This window comes from Lissotriton vulgaris, chromosome 1_1, assembly GCF_964263255.1.
Source record: "Lissotriton vulgaris chromosome 1_1, aLisVul1.2, whole genome shotgun sequence".
NCBI classification, from domain to species: domain Eukaryota; kingdom Metazoa; phylum Chordata; class Amphibia; order Caudata; family Salamandridae; genus Lissotriton; species Lissotriton vulgaris.
Genome location: NC_141685.1, coordinates 1,902,161,159 through 1,902,185,834, shown reverse-complemented (window position 1 = coordinate 1,902,185,834; position 24,676 = coordinate 1,902,161,159). Strand labels below are relative to the sequence as shown.

The 24,676-nt window shown below is 46.0% G+C and overlaps 2 protein-coding genes across 2 annotated transcripts in view; one reads left to right on the top strand and one right to left on the bottom strand.

The window, feature by feature from the left end:
- IRAK4 (interleukin 1 receptor associated kinase 4) overlaps positions 1–18,627 on the bottom strand; it is a 126,999-nt gene extending 108,372 nt beyond the window's left edge. Inside the window, exon 1 of the mRNA XM_086919522.1 lies at positions 18,492–18,627. The gene's annotated coding sequence lies outside the window, so the exon portion shown is untranslated. The remainder of the gene's footprint in view (positions 1–18,491) is intronic.
- A 125-nt stretch (positions 18,628–18,752) lies between these two features.
- Positions 18,753–24,676, top strand: part of PUS7L (pseudouridine synthase 7 like) — a 90,800-nt gene continuing 84,876 nt past the window's right edge. Inside the window, exon 1 of the mRNA XM_086919519.1 lies at positions 18,753–18,941. The gene's annotated coding sequence lies outside the window, so the exon portion shown is untranslated. The remainder of the gene's footprint in view (positions 18,942–24,676) is intronic.

Below are 24,676 nucleotides of genomic sequence, written 5' to 3'. Positions count from 1 at the left end.
AAAGGGCTACACATCCCATGGTTAAAATATGTTAAGATCACCCTGGAGGGTATTGACCGTAAGGATCTGTTTATTAACCCTAGTTCTATTTTATCCCCGACAAACTAAAAATTAAAAGACTGTTATCTGATCAGCTTGTTAAGCGTAGAGCAGAAGGCGAGATGACCAAACAATCTGTAGGTGCCCTTAGTCTTATAAAAAATGAGGGCACGGAGCCATACCTGTATTTGATGTATAATGCACAGGATAGATTTTTAATGACTCGCCTCAAGTTTAACTTATTACCACATTTATTGGCTGATCCCGTAGGTTTCACACTGACAATTGCGCAGAAGGGTGCCTGCGGCTGCGACAATAGGTCTCCGCAGGACACCCTTCATTTTGTACTTTTGTGCCCTTTTTTTAAGCACCCCAGGCGTAAATATTTGGTGTAAATTTAAAAAAAATAAAAAGTTCAGTCATGCCAAAACGGCTTTAATCTATCTGCAAAGAGCTAATGACCCATGGACACTTTGTTGTATTATGAACTTTATGAGGATTGCTGAGAGGTTAAGAAACACAAGAGGAGACAGCTAATCATGTGGCTTTTTAAGTATGGGTTTTTATCTGTTTTTATTGGTAATTCGAGATGTTGCTCAGATGTAATTTAATTCTATTTTTTAACTTTGTATATATCTGTACTTTTATGATGTTTTTTAATCATTGAATAAAGAATTACTGACAGTGAGGACTTAGGGCCTGATTTAGTTCTTGGCGGACGGGTTACTCCATTACAACGGTGACGTGTATTCCGTCCGCTGAAATATAAATCCCATTATATCCTATGGGATTTATATTTTGGCGGACAGGATATCCGTCAACGCTATAACAGAGTAACCCATACGCCAAGATCTAATCAGGCCCTTAGTGTATGAATATCTCAAAATTGAAGCTCTTGGAAGAAAAAGTTAAAGTCAGATCTCATCTTTAGATGTTCCCAGATGAAAATTACAACTCCATTGAATCCCTTCAAATTTTGCGAGCAGCAGGCAAAGCAACTTGCCATAGGCCAGAAGAAAAATAAGGACAAAGAAACAAAACTAGAACTCTCTTTCAGAGCAGTGACAATGATCTACAATAGAAATCTGTTGGAACAACTTATAAGAGCCTCAGAGAAAGAAATATTGTCTCTGAATTCCTTTTTTTCAGGCAAAGCAGAGTACACTATCTCGATTCAAATCGTACTATTATAAGAATGAGAAAAAACACAAACAGCTTGCTTGCATCCCAAATCAAACATAGGGAGTCGCAGTCAAAGGTACCTGTCATTTGCTATGAACAAGGAACTATTCCTATGTACATGACTGAAATACTCTACAGCCTTTCTACTACTCGAACACACTGACACTTTAAGGCTCAAAATTACTTCCTGGAAATTACAAAATAGGAATATCTTGTCATTAATTTCCACCTCGAGGACGCCAATTACACCAACACTGCCAACCTTCTCGAAAGCATGAGCAAAATTGGCCTCAAGCAACTGGCCACAAACCCCACCCACATCACAGGACACACAATCGACCCGATTTTCATGACATCCGACAGAATCAAGTATAGCATGTCACCAAGCTCACCTAGACCGACCATCGTCCGCTTCACCATCTCAGGACTCCTCACCAACGCCCATAAGCCATCCAGAATGCCACACCACACTTGGAAGAAGATCTCAGAAAGCCAGTGGACTGATGCCCTCAACAATGTCCACCCTCACAACACAGCCAGCATTGAACAAGCAGTCAAGAACTTATCCACCTGGATCAAAGACTGCGACAACAGAGTCACCCCCTGCAAACTCACAAAACCCAACGGTCCTTCAAGCAGGCTAGTTGGTAAAACCACAGAACTAAGAACTATGAAACGCACCTGCAAAAGACTTCAAAGAAAATGGAGCCCACGGACCAAACAACCTTCAAAGCATCCCTCAACCAATACCACCAACATGTAAAAAATACACAAGGAAACAACCTGGCTGACCGTATTGAAGTAAGCCCAAACCACAGCAAGGAGTTCCTCAACATCGTTAGAAAGTTTGCCAGCTTCTCAGCCACCGGAAACGTCATCACTCCCTCACAGGAACTCTGCAACTCCCTGGACGATTTCTTCCACAACAAGACCTCCACCATCTATAGAAACTTCAATCCCCAGGACACCAACCTCCTCAGCGAGGTTGATCCCATAAATGAAGAAGACGACCAACTGCTCACCACCTGGGACCAGCCTACCACAAAAGACACCATGGAAACAGCCTTTACTCCAAAGTTTTTACTTCATAGTTCATTTTCCATGCATTTGTTAGATCGTAAACACAGTTGGCACGCAAGTCTTTACATCGCAAGACAAAACCATGCATTTGAGGATAATTAAAAAAGGGGACTTGGGGGGGTCTCCCCCCAAAAATATAACATGTTCAATTACTAACAAGTGTGTAAACTACAAATAGAATAAAAAAAAATATTAAGAGTTAATGTATACATTTTCAACAGTAGGTGGCAGTGTTAAACTGTGATAGATTTTTTCAGAGGCAGTAAGCATGGTAAAAGAATGCATGGTAGTGGAATGCGTGGTGAATGTGTTTGTAATGTGAATGAATTTAAATGTGCGGTAGTGGTATGCGTTGTGAAATGTGCGATGTAAAGACGTGCGCGGTGAAGGAAGGAGTGGTAAAATGTCATACAACCGACACCATAGCCATCATGACATCTATCTACTCAGGAGCAATCAAGGGCCCGTGCCCCCACCACATCATCAACCTCGGGAGCAGAGCAAGACCAGCAGCAGTGAGCTCACTTCCATCCTCAACACATCGATTACCATGCCCACCTTCCCTGAGGAATGGAAGCATGCAGAGGTCAAGTTCCTACTCAAGAAACCATCAGCCAACCCCAAAAATCTCAAGAACTACCACCCTATCTCTCTGCTCTCCTTCCCAGACAAAGTCCTTGAGAAAACAATCAACTGCCAACTTGCAGAACACCTTAAGAACCACAACTTTCTGGACTAGTCCTAATCCGGATTCCGCACCAACCACAGCACCAAAACCGCCCTAATTGCAGGCACAGATGACATCAGATCCATCCTTGACCAAGGTAAAGTGGCAGTCCTGATCCTCCTTGATGTCTCAGCAGCATTCAACACAGTATCACACCACACACTGATCAGAGGGTTCTACAACTTCAGAATCCAAGGACATCCCCTCAAATGGATCGCCTCCTTCCTCACAGACAGAACACAGAGTCCGCCTCCCACCCTTCGCCTCGGAACATAAGAACAACATTTGCGGTGTCCCGCATGGTTCATCCCTCAGTCCGACCGTGTTCAACAGCTACATGACTCCCCTGGCCAATGTCATAGGACTGCATGGACTCAACATCATCTCCAACACCAAGGATACACAGCTCATCATCTCCCTATCAGAAGACCCCTTTAGAACAATGACAAACTCCCACAGACGCATGATGAATGTCGCCAAATGGATAAGAAATAACTGCCTATACCTCAAGACAGAAGTGCTAATCTTTGGAAACACCTCCCCATGGAATGACTCCTGGTGGCCCCTCGAACTAGAACCCACGCCAACAACGACTGACCACACCCTCAACCTCGCAATCATTCTGGACGGCAAGTTTACCATGAAAAAAAACAATTTAGCGCTGTCTCAGCCCCCTGCTTCCTCACTCTCCGCATGATTTTCAGATGGCTCCCCATCGACACCACACACACTGTCACACAGTCCCTAGTCACCAGCCGACTGGACTGGGTCAACACACTCTATGCAGGAATCACCTTGCACTTCCTCAAGAGACCTCAGAGTCAGAATGCAGCAGCCAGACTAGTCCTAGACCTCCAGAAGCAGACCCACTTTTCACCCCAACACCTTAGGAAGCTCCACTTGGTCCCCATTCAAAGAGAAGATGTCCCAATTCAAGATGCTGACCCATGCCTTCAAAGCCCTTCACAACCAAGGACCAGAGTACACCAGCCACTGACACAACTTCCACCATCCCTCCAGAAACCTGCACTCTTCCTCCCTCTGCCTCAGCCACACCTCCTGCATCCACAGCAGCAACAGTGGAGGATGCTCGTTCTCCTACCTCATAGCCAAGACCTGGAACGTCCTCCCTCTTCACCTACGGGCCTCATCCTCTCTAGTGGAATTCAGAAAAGAACTCAAGACCTGGATGTCAGACTGAGCCTCTGCAGCAGTACTCTCCGCGCCTGGATACCCTCACGGGAGATTAGCCACGCTTTACAAATCCAGATTTATGATGATGATGATCTATTGAAGAGGATTGGCGACTGGATAAAGGATAAGGAGAAACCTCCACAACTCTACACACAAACCCATTTTGGTGGCTGTATCAAGTCTTAGAACAGAGTCTTACATTTATAGCAACTCATTTTTAGCCCTTGGAAGCTAACGCCCACTTCATTCTGGGCAGTGTTAGAACGCAGCTACCTACCTCTTGTCTGGCACTCCATGCATAAAACACTGACAATTGATCCGATTATACAGTCCTCAGCCGCAATGTCAAAATGCTCCATAAGAAATCAACAAATTAACTGGGAGACCAGGTCTGACAGGTCTAAACATGCTTGATAAATTACTGAGAGAATGCATGTTTTACCCATTTGAGGACTTGAGCCTTGAGTCTGGCATACTGACGAGCACTGGCATTACTGTCAATTAGTACAATGTTTGAAGCTCAGACTAGGAGCGACCATGCAGATACCCTCACTTCACTTGTCCTACATAACACTGGTTTCTCTTACATGAAGTTACAAGCAAAGAAAGGAGGGGGGTAGAGGTAGAGGCTAGTTTTATCCTAACTGTTATGTACGAAACAAAAATCGAATAATTCGAATATAACCTGCCCAAGGGATTTGAGATAGGATACAGTGATAATCTGCTGTAATCGCTTTTCTAGAAAAAAAGACTTCTTTTCTAGAGAACTCTCACCCACCAGGGTTACCCCTAGGTGGCATGCTTCATCGTCAAAAATACCTAAGTAGAGGGCCACTTTTGTATTCCCGGGAACCCCAATGATGATTGATGAAGCATGCCCCCTAGGGGTAACCCTGGTGGGTGAGGGGTCTCTAGAAAATAAGTCTTTTTTTCTAGAAAAGCGATTGAGGCGGATTCTCGCTGTATTCTATCACAAATCCCTTGGGCAGGTTCTCTTCGGATAATTCTCTTACATGAAGACATCAGGTGCACACTGAGGAGTCGTATAAGGGCGGTACAACACGGCAATTATAGAACTATCCTCCAACACTACAGCAGATGAGACATGCATGGTGTGATAATCCACACTCTCTCTAAAGGGCAATGAAATAGTAGTCCTCCAAGCTAGAAACACATCATCAGGGATTACAGGAATGAAGACTTAAAGTACCTATTACAAAACTGTACACAAATAGTACTGGATGCCAGCTTAAACATACAGAGAAGGGCTGGTTCGGCACCCATCGTATTGGAGATACAATCAAATGAAAAAGGTACTATCTCAAATACTGTGGAGCTGTCCAGTTCTTGATTCAAACTGGTCTAATGTGTGGAAAAACCTTAAACAAATGTAGCTACTTCCCCTCTCAGCTACTGCATGACGTCCCGGACATTCCAGACACATTTTCTCACTAGACGATGCATGTTAACCTTGCTGGTGGCTAACAAAGTGTGCATCCTTCACCACAGTACATCACCAACAGCACCAACATGGAATGACTGCAAGAGCTGTACCACAGCCTCCTATGAAAGACTTACGTGGATAGAACAGGATGGGATGGACAAACACATTTTGATATGAGCTCCGCCTGTAGGTCACTGAAGAAACCCTGTATTCTCCATTGATGCAGGCGCTTAGCACAGTTCCCTCAACTTAATTAGGTTGTCTAGCTCTCACAAAATTAAGCTCTACCTTTCTTTCCCTTGTTACCTGACCCACCTCAGCCTGTTCCCTTATGCTTAGCTCTAATATCAGATAGAAAGCAGGAATAGAGTGAGTTTTCACACTCACAGCAATTCCTGCAGTAAATAGAGACACTTGTTATGGTACATTATAGCAATGGAGTTTCATTTCTGACCTCAACAAGACCAGCTGAATCACATACTTGCTGACCCTAAAAATTAGGCACCGCGTGTACATTCTTACCACTTATAGATTTAAGCCTCCTCTCTTTCTGCATTTAAAGGCCCTGCAGGATCTTGCACATAATGCAAAGAAACATAAAAGTAGCTATCAGTGCAGCCGAACAAGGCAGATCTGAGCTGAGAGCACGCAAGCAGACTTTCAGTGTGCCCAGTGTGCCCACTAATGAAGAGGATAGGACAGAGAGCTGGCTCCACAGCCCCATGACTGGATGTGTCTGCTTGCTACTGCTCAGGGGGAAATAGGATGAACCAACAGGGGCAGGGCAGGGTAGGGTATGGAGCAGAGAGAGAACAGCAGCACAGGGATGTGGGTACAGAAGCACAAAGCACAGGGAAAGGAAAGAAAGGCAGGAGACAAAAACAAGGAAAATAAACAGCTTGGGGCCGAGTGCAGGAGACCAAACGAACATACACCGTTGGGTGGGAGGGAAAGTCTTCTGGCAGCCTATATGCTTCAAATGGCCAAATAACAAGGGCCACAGCTTCTGCCGTCTGGGTTTTTCAGTCATAACTGAGTTGCATTCTAGGACATGGACTGTTTTTACACTGTAAACATAGGGTCAACAATTTACACAGGTGGCTATTAATGCAGGACTGACTCAAGATTTCAGTTACGTGGGAGACATTTACAAGCTGTGCAGAAAAAAGAGCCTCATGGCACTAAGAAGAGACTGGGATGAGAGGACTGAGTAAAGTTTAGTGGGCTAGGGAGGAAACTTATGCCATATATGATATGCCACAGCTTTTGGCATCTCATGCCTATGCTCAGTTCCTAGGTTGTCAAAGGTTTTAGGGACAACTAGCAGACAGGCTTATAGGAGAATGCAGAGATTTCCCGATAGACAATGCATCAGACCTGCCAACCTTAAATGGAATAGTGTGAGAGTGGATTAACGGCAGAGCAGGGCCTTTTTGATGAAGGGGGGCAGGTCACTCCCTCAGTAGCCACATAGGGGCAGAGCCAGAGAGAGTGGTTGGGATTTTGTGCTGAGCACTGCCTCTAAACCCACTCCTACCCAACCCATCAAAAGACAAAGACTTATGAAGCAGAAGACGTAATAGATTGGGTCTTTGCAGAGCCTTCAACTATAGCAAACCCCCACTGTGTAGCATAGTTTCTGTTGTGACCGGGCACAGGGCACTAGGACCCTGGAACCGATTGGTGGGAGAGGGCAATGAACCGGACACCACTTCCGGTCAAGGAGTGGGGGACAGCGGAGAGACAGGAACGGGCAGGGGACAGGACGTGTTGTAACATGCTGTGGATGGAATGAAATGAAATGAAATGAAAAGAGTCTTATAATGCGCAACTAAGCCCGAAGGCGTCAAGGCGCCTAACAGAAAACAATATGAACAAATGAAAAGTATCTACGGGTACGCCTTTGCGAACAACCAGGTTTTCAGTGCTTTACGAAAAGCGGGGACGGAAGCCTGAGATTTGATTTCGCATGGAAGAGTATTCCATAGCTTAGGGGCAATTGAAGAGAAAGCCCTCCCGCCCCATCTACTCTTACGGAAACGAGGGACCACCAGCAGGTTCTTAGAGGAGGAACGTAGAGGTCTGCTTGAAACATAAGGTAGCAACAGTTTCTTGACCCCACCCGCACTCTTCCCAGAGAGTGCACTGTGGGTCAGGCAGAGCGTTTTGAAAGTGATCCTCGCTTCAATGGGAGGCCAGTGTAAAGCCTTCCTGTCTGCCGTTGATGACGCCAATCAAGGAGCGTCAAGAACGAATTTGGCGGCCGCATTTTGAGCAGTCTGAAGTCGTTGGATTAAGCTCCTATTCATGCTGATGTAGAGGGCGTTACAATAATCTAGTCGCGAAGCGACAAGTGCTACCACCACTTGCTTCCGCGCCGGAGGGGACAAGTAAGGTTTTATTTTACGGAGTATTTTAATAATGCCCCAACAGGTAGCAACAGTTCTATTAACCTACAGGGTCATGGAAAGGGCAGGTTCAATCAGTACCCCTAAGTTCCGCGCTGATCCCGAAGGAGTGGGACAGGACCCCAACGAGGGCGGCCACCATTCAGGTGACCAGATGTTGTTGTTAGAGCCAAACACCAAGATCTCAGTCTTTACCCCGTTCAACTTTAGAGAATGTTAAATCATCCAATGGGACACTGCTTGCATGCAGTTCCTAAAGTTGGCCGGGGACGGGTCACCAGAGTGGGAGAGGGACACCAAGATCTGTGTGTCGTCCGCGAAGGAGACTACCTCCATCCCAAAAGATCTAATTAACCTGGCAAGCGGAGTCACGGAGATGTTAAACAGGGTCGGACTTAATGCCGACCCCTGTGGGACCCCACATTGCACAGGTAGGGATGGAGATAGAAACTCTCCCAGCTTGACCCTCTGTACCCTCTGGTCTAAGAAGGAGGCCAACAGATTCAGAGCCACCCCTTCCACCCCTATCTCCCTCAGGCGAGATGTTAAAACCGAGGGAGATAGGGTATCGAAGGCAGCTGTAAGGTCCAAAAGGACCAGGACGGTGGAATGTCCCTGGTCTACCTCCATACGGATGTTATTCAGTACGACCGTGAGGGCTGACTCTGTGCTATGGTGTCTCCTAAAGCCATGTTGGGATTGGTCTAAGAAACCCGAGGAGTCAAGAAATGCCGCCAGATGTTGATTTAGGTGTGTCTCCAGCATATTTGCCGGCGCAGGAAGCAAAGAAATAGGGCGGTAATTCTTAAACACCTCGGGATCTAGAGTAGGCTTCTTTAAAAGTGGCTTGACCACCGCGCTCTTCCATTGAGATGGAAAAATGCCCTCTCTCATGGCCCTATTCATGATATCAAGCAGGGGGGGGAGGAGGGGGTCTCTGCACTCGTTCAGGACTTTCAGGGGGCAGGGGTCCAATGGAGATCCCAACCTTGTCTTATTTAAGAGCAGGTCAAGCTCCTGATGGGACAGCGGCGGAAACTCTGACAGATTTTTGGAAGTGTTGGAAGAGATCTCCTCCGTAACAGGAGAAAAAGGGACAGGCGGGGTAACAGATCTTTGTAATTCAAGATCCCTATATATGTCCGCAATTTTAGAATGAAAGAATCCTGCGATCTTATCGTAGAATTCCTGAGTGCTTACTACAGGGTCCTGCGTCTGTAGCGTACAAAGCGAGTCCACAATTTTAAAGAGATCCCTGGGAGAGGAGAGAGCCGTTGTCAGGTTGGCAAAGTACTCTTGCTTAACTCTGATGATCTCAAGCTTATACTCCTTGAGGAGTTTTTTATGTTTTTCCCTCTCCTCAAGGTTCCAACTTGTCCGCCAGAGCCTTTCTTGCTTCCTACACCTTTGTCTCATGAGCCTAAGGGGCTCCGAAAATGAGGGTGAGGAAGGTTTCTTTCTCGCAGAGTAGCAAGAGGCGAGAGGAGCCAGCACATCGACCGCTGCACCAATGGCTTTAGAGAGTTCTGAGGCAGCTAAATTGATATCCTCAAAGAGGGCTGTATTGTAGTTTTGCATCAGGGGGGCCAAAAAGGTACTCGTACTATTCTTCAGATGCCTCCTAAAAATAGTTTGAGTAGGGATGTCCCGCTTTATAGGAGTAGAAGCAACCGAAAGTTCCAGAGGGACAGCAAAGTGGTCAGACCAAGACAATGGTATGGGAACATCTGTTTTAAGCCTCTCGTCATTAGAGAAGACAGCATCCAATATATGACCCGCCTGATGAGTAGGGTGTTTAACCAATTGTACAAGATCACATGCAGATAATGAATCCAAAAGGTCTGAGGAGACCTTAGAATCAAGGTTATCTAGATGAAAATTAAGGTCACCAAGAACTGTCAAATTGGTAGCACCAAAATAAGGTTCTAACAAGTTAAGTAGAGACTGGCTAAAATCTGTCCTAGATCCGGGGGGTCTATAAACCAGGATACCCACAAAAGGCGCGACATCAGGAGATTTTATAAGAAAGTGCAGGGCTTGAAAAAGGTCGGAGGGCCTGGAAAGTTGAGTAGTGTGACAGGTGTGAGAGGTCTTATAAAGGATTCCAAGGCCTCCTCCTCCAGGATGACTCCTGTCGTGCTGTGAGAATAACGACATGACAACTGGCGACGAAGGTGACGAACTAAAAGTGTGTCCAGTGCCCCGAAAAAGTGAAGTGCTACGGAGCCGACCCTGGTCCGAGCGACACAACAGAGTCACGGCGTGGGATCCCACCCCGGCCGCAACAGGACAAGCAAGAGAAAACAAGAAGGACTTATCCGGACGCAACAGAAAGCCGGTAAGAATCCCCAACATCCTAAAGAACAAGCGCGCGCGCGCGAGGGACTTGAATGAAGTCTCACGCGAGACTTGGACGGCCATTTTGGGACCAGGCAAATCGGCCAATCAGCAGTGCGTAAGCCCTGGCGGCCATTTTTAAGTCAGGCGAGATGTAGAAAGGACCCGCGATCTCGTGAGATTTGGGCGGCCATTTTTTAACCAGGCAATTCCAGCCAATAGAGAGCAACTTACTAGCCATATCGAATCTCACAATATCTTACACCCTTCACAATCTGGCTTTCGTTCTGGTTTTTCTACAGAATCCACCCTGCTGGGAGTCTCAGAAACCATTCGTCATCTGGTGGACAGAGGGGAGACCGTGGCACTTATTCTATTAGATTTAAGTGCCGCATTTGATACGGTCTCCCACCCCATTCTGATTAACACTTTAAAAACATCTGGCATCACTCATTCCGCCCTTGAATGGCTCATCAGTTTCCTGTCCGATCAGACGTTTCAAGTCTTTTCGGCTACCTCGACGTCTAAAATTCATACATCTGCATATGGTGTCCCTCAAGGCTCCATCCTGAGCCCCCTCCTTTTCAATTTATATGTCAGACCCTTGGCGGCTATTGCGGAGCAGGCAGGACTCTCCATATTTTCATATGCAGATGACACACAGATCATCTTTTCTCTCTCCACCAGTCATCTTTCCACTACATCATCCCTCTGTCATGGCCTCAACAATATTGCCTCTTGGATGTATGACAATAAGTTAAAACTGAACGGAGGGAAAACTGAACTCCTCCTATTTGGCAACAATCCTGCCTTATGGGGACCCTCTCCCTGGCCTGTTCAAATGGGCACCCCTCCCAATCCTTCAATAACTGCCCGTAACTTGGGAATAATATTCGATGACCAGCTGTCCATGAGACAACATGCCGTGAGAGTCTCCTCCATTTGTATAACCATCCTCAAATGGTTGAGGAAAATCACCTGGATGCTTCCTCTGGAAACCCAGAAAACCGTAGTCCAGGCGTTCATAACATCTCGCCTGGACTATGGTAATGTTCTCTTTCTGGGAGCGGACAAAGAGGTTATTCGGAAATTACAAACGGTCCAGAACATGGCAGTCCGTCTCCTGTGTAAACTACCTTATAAATCCTCCACTTCCCTGCACCGTCGTAGTCTTCACTGGCTAAGCATTAATAATCGCTGTAAATTCAAGGCTCTTTGTCTTGTACATAAAATTAACACTGGCAAGGCCCCCCAGTATTTGAAATCTCTTATTCATCCGCACCTTCCTTCCCGCACTCTTCGCTCATCCAGTCAACATAAACATCTGATCCCCAGGACGAAGAGAGCCAGAATGGGAGGTCGATCTTTTGCTTTTTTGGCCCCATCCTTGTGGAACTCTCTCCCTTTATCTATTCGGATCGAATCCAACTATCTAAAATTCCGAACAGATGTCAAAACGTGGCTTTTTGATCTTTAGTTTTGCTACTATACACTTTCCTTACTGGTTTAGCGCCGGGAAACCTCCGGGTAGCTGTGCGCTCTATAAAATTAAATATAAATAAATAAATAAATAAGAAAGGCAAGGCGGCCATTGCAAGGTCAGGAAACATAGAAATACATAGAGAAAGGTGGAAAAAAGAGTAAATAAAGGCCAAAGAACAAGGAATGTGAGCAGACAAACAAAGAGACAAAATAAAGAAAATAACAGAACTTAAAGGAGAAATAAAGGAGAAAGAAAAACAAAGGGGAGAATAACGGAAAGAAACACAGGAAACTAGGAAAAAGCAGGAACAAAGCTGAAAGAAGACAGGAAATAGTGGAAATAGAGTAAAATAAAGACACAAGAATAATAATAAAGGAAAGAAAATGCAGAAAAACAAAAGAAAAGAGAAGAAAAGGAAGAGAAAAGACAAAAATGACTGAACAAGGGAGTGAGAAGCAGAGCGCGCAGTACCGCAGACCCCTTCCATTAAGCCTATCTGAACCACAAGTAGGCATCAGATGGGAGCGATGGGTTCGCAAATTCGAACGATACATGCGCGCCACGGATGTAACAGACGCCAAGCAGCTGGATCTGTTCTTACACCTGTGAAGGTGACGAAGAAGACGACCTACTAGTGACATTCCCAGATGACCAAACAACAACATACAAAGGGCTAATAAAGTCCCTCTCAGACAAATTTGATCCACAAAGAAACATTGGCTTTGAGAGATAAACCTTCACAATTGCATTTCAGCACACAGACGAATGAATCCCTTGATGACTTTGCGACAAGACTGCGCAAACTGGTCACACACTGCGAATTTGACAAGTTCGACAACGAACAAGCGATTCGCCTGCGCATCATTGAGAGATGTCGGTCAATGGAATTTCGCACACGAATTCTGAAATAACCGACCTTGCTGGAGAAAATTCTAATGATGGCTATGGCAGAAGCGAGGGCGACAGCGCATTCGAAGCAGATGGAGCTGGGCAAGGAGAGGCAAATGGAACAAGCAAACCACCTGATCTGAAGCAGCCGCACAATCACCTGGAAAAAGGAGAACAATGAGCAACCGACAAGGAGAGAACAAGAGAAAACATGCTCCAGATGCGGACTGGAATTTCCACACACTGGGGCGTGCCCGGCAATGGGTCAGACATGCAGGAAATGCAACAGGAGCAACCACTTTGCAAGCGCATGTCTAGGACCCAATTCAGAAGCGAGAGACGAAGACCTGGAACACCGCGAATGATGACAAATAGATATGCTAGGCACATGGAAACGACAAACCGCAACTCATCAGATGAATCTGAGGGAGAAGCAGTGCAAGAGAACGTGGAACGACTATACTTAATGTCCGATGCTGTGGCTGCGGAAGAAGACAAAGGGTGAGAAAGCATCCACCTAATGGAGAAGCATCAAGTAAAAAAGACTGAGCCCGTGACCATAGATGTGGGACAACACAAAACACGTTTCGTGCTAGACAGCGGCGCCACATGCAACATCATGTGTGTATCCGAATATGAAAAAATTAAGATAATGCCAGCTCTAGCGCCATTCAGAGATGATGTATTCACGTGGAGGATCAGGAAAACCAGTAACCAACATGGGAAAATTCACAGAGACACTGATGTACAAGGACCAAACAAGCAAGGAAGAGATACATGTACTAAAGGGTGACGTTCCGGCACCATGCCTACTGAGTAACATCACAGCGCAGGTAATGGGCCTCCTAGCAATGACATACCACATGTCAGAGAAGAAGAACATCCTGCGAGAATATCCAGAAATTCTACATGGATTAGGAAAGCTAAAGGGACAGCAAGTAACACTGCACATCAATAAAGCAGTAAGACCAGTGGCTCAACATCACAGGCGAGAACCGATACACTTGCAACTGCAAGAGGAGGAGGAAATACAAGCGCTGCTAAGCCAGAACATCATTGAGCCGGCAGTGGGACCGGCACCATGGGTGTCGCCAATAGTGGAAGTGCCAAAGAAGAACACATCGAAAATTCGCATCTGTGTGGATATGAGGATACCAAACACAGCAATTGAAAGTGAAAGACACCCTGGACCACACCTCAACGACATGATCAGCTGCCTGACACATGCCGATTCTCAAAACTGGACCTGTGCAAAGGATATCATCAGCTAGAGCTTGACCCTCAGTCAAGATATATCACGACATTTTCCACGCACATGGGGTTCTTTCGCTATAAACGACTGAGTTTTGGCATCTCATCAGCAGCGGAAATATTTCAAGAGACAATACGACAAGAGATAAGGCCGGTAAAGAATAGCCTCAACTACAGTGATGACATTCTGGTATTTGCTCGTTCAGATGACGAGCATGACAAAGGGTTGCGAGACGTATGCTCCAAGCTGGAACAAGCAGGTCTCACGCTGAATGAAGACAAGTGCGAAATAGGGAGAGACGAACAGGTGTTCTTCGGGCACATCTTTTCAAAAAAAGGGAGGCGACCAGATCGCAGCAGAGTGGGAATGCTAGAAAAAGCGAAACCCCCTAGCGACGTTGCAGAAGTGAGATTGTTCCTTGGGTTGGCCAGCTACTGCGTGAGATAATTAAAAGACTTTGCCACAGTAAGCACCCCGCTGAGAGAAATGACGAAACAGGGCCAGACATTCATGTGGACAGAAGACTGCAACAAAGCGTTCGAGGCCATCCTACATGAAGTGATGGCGGTAGACCACCTTGCGTACTTTGATCCTCTGCTATGCACAGAACTAACTGTGGACGCCAGCCCGGTGGGGCTAGGAGCGATCTTGGCACAGCACAGGCCAGGCAAAGCTTCGCCAAGACATATAGTGGCATACGCAAGCAAAAGCCTGTCCGACGTTGAGAGGGCATACTCGCAGCCGGAAAAGGAAAGCTTCACAGTAGTATGGGTGTGTGAGCACTATCACATGTTCATATATGGGAAACCTTTTACCATCATAACGGATCATCAGGCCCTAGAAAGGATCTATGGAAATCCCAATGCAAAAATACCACCTAGAATAGAGAGATGGGGCATACGGCTAATGGACTACAACTTCAAGATCGTGCACAAGCCAGGGAAAGAGCACAACCCGGCTGACTACATGTCGCAGCACCCGTTGCCACTGGCACCTAAGGCAACATCAATAGCGGAGGAATACCTGAACTTTGTACTAAAACAAAATACTCCGGCATCTATAACACTGGCAGAGTTGGAGCTGGAAACAGAGAGGGACGTCACAATGCAGGCGGTCAAAATGGTAACAAGACAACAGAGATGGAGGCATGTCAACAACAACAGCATCATGAAAAACGGAGTGATCAAAGAGGAAATGCTGGCATTTAAAAAGATTCATGAAGAGCTTTCAGAGACCAAAAATGGAATACTAATGAGAGGAACAAGAATAGTGATGCCATGAGCGCTGCGGAGACAGACAGTGTACTTGGCTCACGAATCACACAGAGGCATGGTAGCAATGAAGAAACTGCATCGGGAAAATGTGTGGTTCCCCGGGTTAGACAACATGGTAGAGGCCACAGTCACAAACTGCCACGTCTGCCAAGAGACGGGGCAACCAGCAAAACCGGAAACACTAAAAATGTCAGAGCTCCCGCGGGCAGTGTCAACAGAACTGGCAGTAGACTTCTACGGGCCCCTGGAAACGTGAAACTACCTGCTCGTGATAATTGATGAATTCTCCAGATATCCCATTGTGCGACAAGTATCGTCAACATCAGCAAGCGCAACGCTGCCAACTATGGACGACGTCTTTGCGGCGTGGGGCTATCCCCAAACACTAAAGACAGACAATGGTCCACCCTTCTCAGGGGAAGAATTCAGAAAATGTATGGGCTATCTAGGGATCCATCACAGGAAAATAACGCCCCTGTGGCCACAAGCAAATGGCATGGTGGGAACATTCATGGGGAACATTAAGAAAGCTGTCCAAAGAGCAAAACTGGCGCAGATCTCAATAGGTCAGGCTCTGTGCAAGTACTAAGGGACTATCGAAACACCCCTCACAGCTCCACAGGATGGTGTCCCGCCGAGCTAGTGTTGGGTAGATCAAGCAGGACCAGGCTATCGCAGCTGGAAGCAGCAGCAAGGCCAGGGCAAAGCAGCAATGCCACCAAAGATCAAGAGGCAAGGGAGAAAATTAAGACTTATGCAGATGCAAGGAGACACGCCACTCCGGTGCAAATAAAGCAAGGGGACAAAGTGGTGGTGAGGCAGCGGCAGCTGAGGAAATCGGACAGCCTGTTCTCAAAGGAGTCGTTGACGGTGACCGAGGTGAAAGGGCCCATGATAACAGCATCAGCAGGACGTTACCACATCACGCGTAACAGCTCACACTTCAAGGAACTCAAGATCATGGATGAAGAGGGAGGAGAGATCGCAGCAGGAGACACAGGCATGAGACAGGATGAGGACGCACAGATGGACAACGGAGACACACGGCAGAGAAGAGAGTGCAAAAGACCAAAGAGACTGATTGAAGAAATATGAGGGGGACCAATTTTTGTTCTCTCTCTCTCTCTCTCTACAATATCTCTGTCTTTTCTGCAACAAAGGGGAGATATCTTGACCTGGGCACAGGTCAGTAGGACCCTGGACCCGACTGGTGGGAGGGGCGAATGAACCGGACACCACTTGTGGTCAAGGGGTGTGGGACGGCGAAGAGCCAGGAAATGGGTAGGGGACAGGACGTGTTGTAACATGCTGTAACCAGAAGATAAATAAAGGTACCTGAATAAAATGGATGACTCCTGTCCTGTCGTGCTGTGAGAATAACGACACAACAGTTTCCAGGTCACCATATCTTCAGCATGTGAGAACGGATACTCACTGGATGACTGTAGTTGGTCTGCCACTGAAAGGCAAACAGAGCTAGCGAGGCATCTTGCACTGTAAGCAGATCCACTGAAATTATGTGATTCTGCGACCTTTGCCACATAATCTGTCATCTGCTGCATAATCTGCAGATTTTAACAACAAAAAGAACAGGCGTTCGCATGCGGTTGAAGGCCCTTTGCAAAGGTTAACAGGTCATCTTTCAGTTGCTTATTTTAGGTGTAATTGGGTGTACATGAGTCCCCTCGCATCCATCGTGCGACAACACAACCTCAACATCATCTCCTACGCGGACGACACCCAGCTAATCCTCTCCCTCACCAAAGACCCTAACACCGCCAAAACCAATCTACACGAAGGAATGAAAGAAGTAGCCGAATGGATGAAGAACAGCTGTATAAAACTAAACTCTGACAAAACGAAAGTCCTCATCTTAGGATCATCCCCCTCTGCATGGGACGACTCATGGTGGCCACCGGCTCTGGGCACAGCACCCATACCTACAGATCACGCACGTAACCTGGGATTCATCCTAGACTCCTCCCTCTCGATGACCAGACAAGTCAACGCATCTCATCATCATGCTTCAACATCCTACGCATGCTCAAAAAAATCTTCCGCTGGCTCCCCACCGAAACAAGAAAGACAGTCACCCATGCACTAATCACTAGTCGACTAGATTATGGAAACACCCTTTACGCCGGAACCACAGCCAAACTACAGAATAAACTCCAACGCATCCAAAACGCCTCAGCCAGACTCATACTGGACATCCCTCGTCAAGCTCACATCTCCGGTCACCTGAAAGATCTCCACTGGCTTCTCGTCAACAAGAGAATAACGTTCCGCCTCCTCACCCACGCACACAAGGCCCTCTCCGATCTAGGACCCGAATGCCTCAACAAACGACTGTCCTTCTACACACCCACCGGCCAACTACGCTCATCCAATCAAGCCCTCGCCGCTATACCGCGCATCAATAGATCCACCATGGGAGGAAGATCTTTCTCCTACTTAGCGGCCAAAACCTGGAATTCTCTCCCCACTCACCTCCGCCTTACACTGAACCACCTATCCTTCAGAAAGCAGCTAAAAACCTGGCTATTCGATAAGTAATGCACCCACCCTCCCTCAAGCGCCTTGAGACCCTCTGGGTGAGTAGTGCGCTATACAAATTACTGAACTTGAACTTAAAATGGTACTAATGAAATAAAATATTTCTATAGACAGTATTACCGTGTGTAAAAATTACAAAATAATGAAGTATACTATAAAAAATATGTAGCAATATGCCGCATAATAACATTCTCAAGCTATTAAAAAAAACTGAAACACAATGCTGGCAATTATGGAACCAAACGCCTTCCTCGCACCGGGTTGTTGTGGGGTTACTGAATCACAACACTGCTCGTTGGGTGTTTGTGCTGGTGGTGGCGCAACAGTTTGCTACTCAAGTGTGCCATGATGTTTATTCCTCATGATGTCATCAATGTCTAGCTATAATTCATTTCCTTTCAACTGGGTTCAAGTGACGTAACTTGCGGTAATCCTCTGATCAGCCCTAACGTCACACAACACACAGTGTCATTTTCGGTGATGCCATCTATAGAAGTTTCGGGGTGACTACTGAACCCTTCCTTGTTGCCATAGAACGCTGCCAAGTATGTAAGAGGAAAACAAGAGGTTAAAACCCATACTGCAAGACTCCTGAATCAGATACCAGTCCCGAGAGGAATAACTTACCTTTCGTCTAGGGCAAAAGATATCTTAAACACCCGATATCCACTTCCTACTGTAACTTCTACATTCTAAACCTTGGGTAGGAAACCAGAAGCAGTTTTCAACTGATTGGTTACAATTGAAAAGGGGTGGTACTGGCAGCGTCTGAGTAGTTGTATTTCCCAACAATCGCTGCAATGCAATATTACTAGGAAAAATAGACCCGCCCCCCCAAAACGCCACACCCACTGTGGCTTAAACTGCACCGGAAGAAACTTCACCGCTGATCCGAAGGTATGGTCCAGCCGCACATGAGCCGGTGCTTCACGAGATCCGAGTCAATGCGTGCCATGCTACAAATGAGGCATGCAGGCGGACTGATGCCGTGACAGCAGAATTCTGCAACATGAGCGGGGACTACTCCTGCTGAACACAACAGCGGCGCAGAAGAGCGTCGTGGGATCTTGAGAGCGGGTCAGTGTTGGGGAGACAGCGTTTAAACAACGGGGAATTCCTGAAGCAGGCTTGAAACCAGAACTACTATTTAAACAGTATGCGCGAGTAACTCATCCAGCCCAGTTGTTTTCTTTACTTTGTGGGACTGATAGCAATGCGTTGTTGTGATTACTAGTTAACCATACCTATCACCCGCTGTCCTCAGAAATGTGGGTGAAGTCAGACATTTAAGAATGACCTCTTTTAGGCCAGTAAAGAATGAATTATATTTGGACGTTTATGAGAAAGTGTACGGGGGCTCTTTGTCGGACAGGTGAGTAGAAGTAAAACGTGGATCACGCCCAGCAAATGCAGGTGATTTCACAGGTATGACTAACATATGTTCAGTGGAAGAGTGAGGTCATGCAGAACCTTGAGATGTCATCTGAGGAACTCTGATCCAGCGGTTTCAATACTGACAGTTGAGGAAGGAGCTGGCCAGGACTGAATAATGGTGATGCCTACGCTGTGTTTTTACTGCAAATTACACGATTAGGAGTAAAAACAGGACTGCATGTACTTTTTGGCATTACTCCAAGGCGGGGAACTTGATACCTTGTTTATCCCATTGTAAACAAATATGGCAAAGCCAATAGGTCTTGTTTCTACGAGAGTTAGAGCCACTGGCATTGTAACTGACAATGTCTTTTACCCATGTATTATGGAGAGAATGTATGTGGAGTAGAATTATGTGGGTTGGATTCAATGATGTGGTGCGCTGTTGAACCTTGTTGCATGATGTGGAATTCTGTCGTGTGGATTGTATGTATGTGATGTGTTATGTAATTATGTTGTTCAGTTAAATTATGTGGATTGTTGCTTAATTTTGTGGTGAGAAATGGAAATGTGTGGAATTCAATTGTGTGATGAGGAACTGTGCGGCGTTGAGTGAAATTTTGCTGATTGGAGTTGTGGCATGGTGTGGAGTGTATTTATGTGAATTGTTGCTATCTGGTATAGAGTGGCTTTATGCAGTGTGCATTTATGTGGTATAGACTAGACTGTAATTATGTGGAATTGAATCATGTTGCATTGAGTTGTTTTATGTCGAATGTACTTATGTTGGGTGGTGTTGCATTATATTGCGTGAATTGTGTGGTGTGGTATTGTGTGGTGTTTTATGCCACACTGAACATTCAGGTATGCCACAAGGTACCCATGGTAGTGGAGCACTTATCTTTATTCTGTATCTTTTTCATACTATTCAAATAGGATTCATATTAATGAAGATCACCATATTTGCCCAAGATTACCCAGTGTAGTGCAGTGAGAGGGTCGGGATTAAAACCCAATTCTACGGGTTCCACAGTTAACAATTTAAGCTTCACATCTTTTCTAAGAAATCAAATGTATGTATGGTGGAGGATGTGTACACCCTACATTGTTATGCAGTGGCTGCCAACTTTTATTTACATTTCCATGATGGCTAATTGGTACTTAAGAACGAAAAAAAAATATGTTTGCACGATTGGTCCATGTAGCATAAAAGGCAGTATGCTTTGTAGATTATGGCACTTCATTGAGTTGAAGGCTTACTGCTGAAACATTTGGTGAGCTTCACACCACAAGGCCCAACCCCCAACAAGGCTGGCTCAGTCTTTCATCCTACCAAGGTAAGGGAACTAATTCCTCTTGAACTCAGGGACCAGAGACAGATTCAGGCTATGCATGAAAAAAATTGCAGTATGGATGAAAAATGAACTTCCTGCAACTGAACTCAAATAAAACTGAGATCCTACTGTTCGGTAAAGCCGTGCAGATATGGACTAAGGATTGGTGGCCGGAGAAACTGGGAGAAGCTCCCCGCCCCAAAAATTGGGTAAAAAATCTGGTTGTGCTAATTGATTCTAAACTATACATGGAGGAGCTTGTGAAAACTTTATCTGGTAAATGTTTCGGATTAATCTGTACGCTAAAGAAGATTTTCTCCTGGATTCCGCTCTCCACTAGAAAGGTTCTGTTACAGGCACTTTTAGTCAGCAGGTTTGACTATGGAAATGTCCTGCTGGTAGGGATGAGGGAAGATCTTTTATCCAAATTTCAAGTCGTGCAAAATACGGCGGCTCGCCTAGCTCTCAATAAACCTGCACACCCCCCCTCCTCCCCACTACTGAATGAGTTGCATTGGCTACCAATGAGGAAAAGAGCAGTTTTAAGCTTCTTTGTCTGGTTTTCAAAGTCTGGTTGGTCTAGGACCAGAATATCTAAGGAAAAATGAATATGGTACACCCGATCAGCTAAGATCTAGTGGCCATAAGTTCCTCCAAATTCCTAGAGTTAAAAAGGCTAGGATGGGTGGACGTGCTTTCTCTCATGTTGCCCCTAAATATTGGAACGCACTACCAGAAGACCTGAGGATCTGTTCTACATTCATGGCCTTTAAGAAAAAAATAAAAACATGGCTATTTTAGTGTATTGACTCTGTATATCGCTGTCTGCATCCCGGGCGCCGAGAGATCCCTTTGGGGATGATTTGTGCGCTACATTAATAATAATACCTGTACAACAGCAAGCGCTTAGCAATTTTACAGACATGTGATGTGAAGCACTGTGTAAAGTGAGGGTATTGTGAGTCACAAGAGAAGCTATTTTAAGTTGGTCTTGTGTGTGAAGTGCCATTATTTCACACTTAAAGACACTACACCTCGGTGGGCATTTTATCTACATCTTAGCTACCTGGAGAATAATTATGCCATCTGCAAGAAGTCAGAGAAGTGCATGTGTGGTTGTGCCCTGTGCTGTGTTTGAAAGCCTCGCTTTCCTTTCTGGTGCCAGGCTTTCATTATTTGTCATCTTCAGAAGACCAAATCTCCACTGAGCTGGCTCTAGCTGAGGTGAGAATGGGTGCTTTGTCCATTGGCATAATGTAAATTGTTTAAATGACTTTTGTATTTTGTAAACTAAGCTGGGAATTCTGGTGCAAAGCCACCGTGGGACGCCAGAGCTAGGCGTTAAACAAAAGCCGCTGTTAGAAATCAGATTTCTGGTTGGCTAAGGCTTGCACCAAAGCCAGGCAGAAACCACCACTCTAGTCAGGGCAAGGGAGTTACACACCAAAGATAACCACTGCTCACCCCCTTGTTAGCTTGGCATGAGTAGTCAGGCTCATCCATACACAGCAGCAACACACTAGGCACACCACAAAAGAAACTCTACACAAGGTTCTATCAAAAATATCCTTTGTATTCTCATAAACACTTTAGAAACATAATCACACATTTACACTGTGCCAACTGGCACAGGCAATATACACAGGGGATTATATACAGGATCGGGCCACAGTGAGAACCATCAGAATGCAGGTAAGTAAGTATAAACCACAACCAGTAATTAATGGTAACGTAATGCCCTAAGCATTATCACATTAGGCATAAACCCACACAAGGCCCAAACCTCATCAGCATAAACACATTACGCAATAGGCCTCCCCAGCATAAACATATTATGTACTAAAACATCAGCAGCCCAAACACATTAGGCATAAACCCACAGTAGGCCCAAACCTCATCAGCATAAACACATTACGCAATGGGCATTGCAGTAGGCATTCCAAGCATAAATACATTATTCAATACCTGTAAGTATGAGCACCATCACATAAACACATTGGGCATCACATTAAGGCCTTGCGCCCTACCAATACTCAACTGACCCCCAGGCCAACTGGCCTTCTCAAGGGCTCAAATGCCCTATATCCCGCAATGTCAGGGCTTTATGCTACCAATGCAGCAATCTCCCAAATGGTGCGCAAATGATCAGGCCTAAACGTAGCAGCTGCCAACTAATTGCGGTGCAGCTGTGCAGCAAGATGCGGGCACTGGCACTCCTGTGCCCTTAGTCGCTTAGCTATGACTACCAAAGAGCGGAGACGGGCCGTGGCCATGAAGGTACATGCAGTGTGTGTCGGTCGGGTGCTGGGACTTAGTGCACGCACACTCTAGGCGCTGTGACTGAGATGAGTGTTCCGCCCATGCATGTGTGTGCTGGAAAGGCGGACGGGGTCTCGTGCAGGATGCATTGTGTAGCTTGCATGTGACTCTTGCAGTGATGTCTGTATCATCTATCTGTCTTTGTATCCTAGCTTTAACTGGGTTTGCGTGAGTCTTCTGCACGCCTTTGTAGCAGTGTTGTGTTTGCCTTTAGCTCGTTTCTCTTCATGCAGAAGTGTACATTGTAGCAGCAGAGTAGTGACTGCAGCACCGTGCACCGGGGAAGCCGAGTAACAGTGTAGCTCGTGTGAGTGCACACAGGACGGGCGGCATCTGGGTAGATCGGGCCGGGCCGCAGACCTCGGGTTGTTTGTATCCAACGCAGATTACCCCTCAGTAACGGTCGTCATCTACAGAGCCAGAGGTGTATTTAGATGCCATTTTATCCATGTTTGTTACTGTTTTGGAAAAAGTTTTCTTTATGGGGGAGCTTATTCATTTTGTTGTTGGCATAATCGCACACACACGTTTCAACTCTTGCAACTAAATGCCAACTGGGGGAGGCAGTTTGAGAAGATATGCGCCCGGGAAGGAAAGAGGCCGTAGTGTTCAGAGAGGGGTTGGGGGGGCACCTACTTTTGGAACCACTGCTGATGAGGCCGCACTGTGAGCGAGGAGGAGGGAAGTCGTGAGTGTGGTGAAGGCCGCTGCCATCCACCAGCAGTGGGCGATGAAGAAACAAATCCAACCCCTTTGAAGCTGAAAGCACGTGAGGTGGGGAGGGGGAGAAGCAGTATTTGTGTGCACACTCCGCCAGTGCTTACAAAAACAAGCATTGCGCGCAGGCGCACGTGAGGGGGGTTGCGGGCAAGAGCAGGCAGCGTTTCCCTTACGGAAGCGTGCGACCAAATGGCGTTGCGCGCTCCTGCAAGGAAATCGCCAAAACGTGCACAAGCTGCATTGAAAGCAATGCAACACGTGCACGTTTTGAAAGCTGCATCGATCTCAAGAGGTCTCATTCCTATGCAGAGCATGCGCACTGCGTAGGCGAGACCTAAAAATAAGTCCACTTTTTACACAAACTCGAAGCTTTTTAGATGAAATGCTTTCTTATGGTGGTACGCCACTGGTGTGCCATTGTGTTTGTCAATATTTAGAAGGCTGCACAGATTACAAAAGATCAAAGCTAACTGTTGTTGGTAAAGTCATTTTACACAAATCTAGAATTAATCACAGTTTCCATGTGGGACAGATTTAAAGTCTCTTGTGTACCTTCTACATGTACTATGCATACATCGCGCCTCTCAGATGAAGAGGGGTGCCATATCTTTTCTTTTTGGATGTTAATTAGACACACACTTATCTAAGCACAGGGATCAAATACTGCCACAAGAATGGATTTGAATGTGAAGCTTTGGCTAAGCATAGGGCATTTATGTACAGTCCAATCAACGATGGTGATAGACTGATTACTCTATTAGAATGATTTTCTCCAAGGGCCACTTGTAGAACTTTAGGAAAGGGCACTAGCCTTCTCTTTGCATTCACCATGCCTCTCAGATGCCGCAACCTTCAGCCCTGCGGTTCATTCCAAACCAGCTTGTTTTGCTCTGTCTCGCCTCGTTTCCTCTGTTGTACAAGTCTTTATCCTAGCATGTGTTGCTGCTTTTGTGTGCTCTTTCTCTTGCCTCTTCATTCTTAATGATTATTTAATGAAGTGAAATAATTTGTGTAAATCATGCATTTCTATGTAATGTGCGTCAAGAACCAAAAAAAGTGTTCTAA